Source organism: Myotis lucifugus, unplaced genomic scaffold (genome assembly GCF_000147115.1).
Source record: "Myotis lucifugus unplaced genomic scaffold, Myoluc2.0 scaffold_91, whole genome shotgun sequence".
NCBI lineage: Eukaryota > Metazoa > Chordata > Mammalia > Chiroptera > Vespertilionidae > Myotis > Myotis lucifugus.
In genome coordinates, this window is record NW_005871139.1 from 3,046,984 (window position 1) to 3,052,983 (window position 6,000).

A 6,000-nucleotide genomic window follows, 5' to 3' on the forward strand; every position below is an offset into this window, starting at 1 on the left:
AGCATGGGCTTGATACAAAAGGCATAAAATTTCTTTCCTGGTCCAGAGTAGTTCAAGGTCTAAGGACAGAAACTATTATTACAATATATTGTGTTGCGTGCTGTGAGAGCAAGGTTCATGCAGGAACTGCTGGACACAAAGAACTGGGTTACATTTCTTAACTTCATCCCACGATGATGTTCGCTGTCTCATGCCATATCACTGCTTCTGCATTCTTTGTGAAATGACCATCCTATCCACCTCACACGGCCTTCCTTGTGCAGGTTTGAGTTTTAAAAGGACAAATTCAAGCCCTGACTGGTTTGGCTCAGTGGATAAAACGTTGGTCTGCGGACTCAAGGGTCCCAGGTTTGATTCCAGTCAAGGGCATGTACCTTGGATGCGGGCAGATCCCCAGTGGGGGGTGTGCAGGGGGCAGCTGATTGATGTTTCTAATTTTCTATCCCTCTCCCTTCCTCTCTGTAAAAAATCAATAAAATATATTTAAAAAATAAATAAATAAAAGGACAAATTCAAGCAAGTAGGTTTTCCTTAAATTCTCTAACAAAAACACACCTCACATTCTAAATTTAAAAAGGGTGATGGAGATGATTATGCTGACATGCTGAATTTACATTTATCTTTATTTCAAGGTTCAATACTGATGCATGTATTGAGTGAATTGGTATTCACTATGTATGGCCTTTAAAGACTGTCTGCTGCATTCAGATTGGCCAAATTCCAACATTAACAATTTAGGTAAGAGTATGATCCCACATCTGAATTCACAACTTTATTTAAAGCTTAATATTATATTTCTCAAACTCTGGTCAACACAATGCAATATTACTAAATAATAATTTTATTTATTTATTCTGGATAAAGATGGTAAGAATTATCTGTGGTCGGCCGGCTGGTGTGGCTCAGTGGTTGAGCATCGACCTATGAACCAGGAGGTCATGGTTCGATTCCCCACCAGGGCATATGCCCGGTTTGCAGGCTCAATCCCCAATGTGGGGCATGCAGGAGGCAACCAATCAATGATTCTCTCTCATTATTGATATTTCTATCTCCCTTCCTCTCTGAAATCAATAAAAATATATTTAAAAAATTATCTGTGGTAATTTTGGTAACTGAGTTTCATCTATTTTAGGAAGGACTTTTATGTATACAGCAGTGATAAATATTAATGAATTTCTGTTCCAGAAGTAAGACATAAAACAATGCAATAAGCCCTAGCCAGTGTGGCTCAGTTGGTTGGAGCCATGTCCTGTACACCAAAAGGTGGTAAGTTTGATTCTCTATCAGGGCACATACCTAGGTTGCAGATTCAGTCCTCGGCTGGAGCACATGCAATGTCTTTCTCTCACATTGATGTTTTTCTCTCTCTAAAATTAATAAAACACACATACAAAAACAATGCAATAAACATCTACACTCTGTAATATTAAAAATATATCTCTGGTATTGTAATAAAATGCTTTGAGGTTACTCACTGATGTTTAGTAATTTACTGAACCACTCTTTAACAAAATATTTTTGCCTTAAGCTACACTTTTTAATTTGTAATTTTGCTCTGGTATATCAAGTCTCCTGATGAAATCTGACATTTGGAAAAAGGGATACAACTTGAAGAGGCTCAGAAGCATCCTGAGAGGAGAAAGACAAGGAAATGGAAAAGATGGATAATCTCAGTTTTCCATGCAACACAATCTATAATTTGGTTGCATTTCATTAACTCAGATTACACACACTCACAAGAATGCACACTGAACCACCTCTGTCCCGCCCCTCCCCTTCCTTCCAAAGCAGATGGAAATTAGGTGGCAGACTGGGAAGGTTGCCATGGTGCTCTGGCTACAGGGATTTAATAAGAATCAAAAGAAGCTCCAGAGTCCCCTCCCCCAAGTATCCAAATGTGTGTTTCTTTTTTTTCTCTCAAATCCTTGTCTTAATTCCATGTTATAGATAACCAGGGTGAGACTAATTTACTGGTGAGCAACAACAAAAAACTACTGTTTCCAAAACTGTTTGTAGGTGCATTTTTATTGTTAGAAGTAAAATACTGAGGAATTACAACTGGCCCATTTTTAAGTAGAGCCAGCCACACCAAAGGTAAGAATTCATTTTAAAAATATTTTATGCAACATGCCCCCAGTATTTTTTTTTTTTACTGATTTTATCCCCATCAATGACCTGTAGGCATCTCAAATTCAGTATATCCAAATGAAATTAGTTACTTTTCTCTATTACCCTCTTCTCTGTTGTAGAATCTAAATTATTCTATATTCTCACTATCAATTCATTGTCACTATCTTTCTAGTCTACCAAGCTAGATAAAATAATAACCTCATATAATAATTATGTCAGACACCATTCCTAGCACTTTATGCATAATAACTCATTTAAGTTAATCCCAACTGATCACTAAATTCTGTCAATTATATTTCAAAATTGTCTTAACAAATATTTACAGAATGAACAAATGACTAATCTTCTAAAGCGTGATCAATTTTATTAGCCAAGGGGCCTAGTTCAAGGGGAGGATGTGGCATAATATTTAGGACTTGGTCCTTGAAGTTTCTTCTTTAAGTGTTACATGTAAAAATCCAAGAGCCACTTCCTTTCGTACCCCCACCCCCTGTTTTCTCTGCCCTGGGAGCAGCTCCCCTGATCCCCTGAAAATGTATGCCTGCACCAAGTTTGCCTCCCTCCACCCCCTCCTTGGCCTGAAGCACGTCTCAGCTGAGCGGGTCACTGTCTGCAGTGGTGCTGAAAGGACCAGAGACACTGACAGATGAGAGCCTCAGCAGCTTGGCAGCCCCGCGTCGCCTGACCTCGCTTATTTCTAGCCGCAGCTTCCAAACCAGTGCCATTTCAAGGGACATCAACACAGCAGCCAAGTTCATTGGGGCTGGGGCTGGGGCTGCCACAGTAGGGGTGGCAGGCTCTGGGGCTGGAATTGGGACTGTGTTTGGGAGCCTCATCATTGGTTATGCCAGGAACTCTTCTCTGAAGCAGCAGCTCTTCTACGCCATTCTGGGCTTTGCCCTGTTAGAGGCCATGGGGCTCTTTTGCCTGATGGTGGCCTTTCTCATCCTCTTCGCCATGTGAAGGAGCTGTCTCCACCTCCCATAGTTCTTTTTCCCGTGTCTTGTCTGCCCTGTATGTTCCTTTTCCTATACCTCCCCAGGCAGCCTGGGGAAAGTGGTTGGCTCAGGGTTTGACAGAAGGAAGACAAATAAATACTGTATTAATAATAATAAAAAAATCCAAAGAGCCAAAGTAGAAGAAGATAATCCTTTGTAGCATATTGGGATCATCTCTAACCAGTGTTTTCTACATGTGCTAAAATAACTAAGGTGCTCATTAAAAATACTGATTTCCTGACCTATCTGGTTTGGCTTAGTGGATAGAGCATCGGCCTGCAGACTGAAGGGTCCCAGGTTCAATTCCAGTCAATGGCACGTGCAGGCTGGATTCCCAGTACGGGGACGTGCAGGAGGCAGCCCATCAATGATTCTCATCATTAATGTTTCTATCCCTCTCTCCCTCTTCCTTCTTCTCTGAAATCAATAAAAATATATATTTTTAAAAAATACTGATTTTCTGCAACCCGCTTGGGACCCCTCTCTGCTGCAGAGAGCTTTGTTAGTTTACCTTCTCTAATAAAACTCTGCTTTCACTAATATATATACATATATATATATAAATATATAAATATAAATATATAAATATATAAAAAGATATATATATATATATATATATATATATATATATATAATATATATATAAATTTGTGCACTCGGGGGGTCCCTCAGCCTGGCCTGTGCCCTCTCACAGTCTGGGACCCCTTGGGGGATTACCACCTGCTGGTTTAGGCCCGCTCCCTGGGGTATTGGTCTTAAGCTGGCAATCAGACATCCCTCTGGCAGCCCAAGAGCCCTCGGGGGATGTCCACTTGCCAGCGGGGAGCAGGCCTAAGCTGCAGTTGGACATCCTTAGCGCTGCTGAGGAGGCGGGAGAGGCTCCTACCACCACCGCTGTATTGGCAGCCGGCAGCCTGGCTTGTGGCTGAGCAGAGCTCCTCCTGTGGGAGCGCACTGACCACCAGGGGGCAGCTCCTGTATTGAGCGTCTGCCCCTTGGTGGTCAGTGTGTGTCATAGTGACTAGTCATTCCCAGTCTTTCTGCTGTTAGGGTCAGTTTTGCATATTACCCTTTTATTATATAGGCTAGAGGCCTGGTGCATGGGTGGGGGCTGGCTGGTTTGCCCTGAAGGGTTTCCAGGATCAGTGTGGGGGTCCCGCTGGGGTGCCTTGGCAGCCTGGGTGAGGGGCTGATGGGTGTTTTCAGGCTGGTCACACCCCCTTAAGGGTGGGGGTCCCCACTGGGGTGCCTGGCCAGCCTGGGTGAGGGGCTTATGGCTGTTTGCAGGCTAGTCAAGCCCTCCCCCCAGTGGGGACCCTCACCCCATGGAGGTTTGGCCAGCCTGGGTGAGGGGCTGATGGCTGTTTTCAGGCTGACCACACCCCCTTTAGGGTGTGGGGTCCCCACTGGGGTGCCTGGTCAGTCCGGGTGAGGGGCTGAGGGCCATTTTCAGGCTGACCAAGTCCCCGGCGACAGAAGCTCCCAGCCTCTTCTTTTTTTTATTTTTATTCTGGGATTTATTTACCTTCTATAATTGAAACTTTGTTGCTTTGAGTGGAGCTCAGAGCTGGCCGGGAAGCTTGGCTTCCTCCATCACTGGAGCAACCAAGCCTCCTGCTTGCTTCAGCTCCATGGCTGCCGGCCGCCATCTTGGTTAAATTAATTTGCATATAGTCGCTCTGATTGGCTGGTGGGCGTGACTTAAGGCATGGCAAAGGTACAGTCAATTTGCATGTTTGTCTTTTATTAGTGTAGATACACACACACACACACACACACACACACACACACACTAATGGCCCGGTGCACAAAATTCATGCACATTGAAAGGGAATTAATTAGAGGATGTGAGCATGAGGCAGTCCACATTTCTGAAATTCAATGACATAAATTTTAGCTATTACTTTGCCAAATAAATGGAATGTACAAATATCATTTAAAAGAACATTCAGCTTAAAACTCTGGCTACCAAGTCAGGTCTGTTTTCAACTTTTTGCCAGCATTGTAAATTGTTTGCAATATCTGCCCATTTGGGGTTGTGTGTCATGGTTATGAATAAATTGGGCTTGCCATACTTTGTTACAATTGCCATAGTATCCTGATATCACTGCTGCATATTTCTGGGACTACCCTCAAAAGATGATGGAAGTATTATCGTTTTACCAATTGGCACATTGTCATTTTCAGATCTAGATTTGAGATAATCCATCAAACCACTATATTTTTCAACTCTCAACTTAGATTGGTTTGCTTTGATGAAATTTATCTGATTGGCCTCCATTTTTGAATATGAATCCATGATAAACTGTTGAGTTAATTTTCCTGCATTTAAAATAGGATTAAACGTGTCCTGCACAGAGAGATGAAATCCATAATACTGCATTTGTGTGACTCGTGTCCTTACCTCTTGTCTAGTATTATTGTTGATTACATTGTTGTCTCTGAGTCTTAATGCAATATCTGTTCCCCAGACTTTTTTGCCATATGGAAAAAGAATAGGATATGTCATTGCATCTAATGTAGGAAACAGGATATTGATTTGTTTCATTTTAGTGGCATTTGGATTATTGGGATCTGGTTTACAATGAATGAGCAAGTCCCTTTCAAAAGGAGGTTCTCCATCTTCGTTTCTGAATATGACAGCAACTCGGTTACACGGGGAGAATTATATCTACCTGGATCACTGTTACGATCGTATTTAATTGCCATTGTTACTTCTGTGGGAGCAATACCTTTTGCTGCTGCTTCAAATTGGGCTTCCTTTTCTACCTCATGTAGCATCTTATACAATTTTGTTAATTCATTTATTTCATGCATGAGGTTGTCGATGTTGATTATGAGTCTTTCTGAGCAGCCCTGATTTTCTGGCATT

General features: G+C 42.2%; 1 pseudogene; it reads left to right on the plus strand.

Annotated features, from left to right (window-relative positions):
• Positions 1-2,645: 2,645 nt before the first annotated feature.
• LOC102438630 lies at positions 2,646-3,239 on the plus strand (annotated as a pseudogene).
• The last annotated feature ends 2,761 nt before the right edge of the window (positions 3,240-6,000 follow it).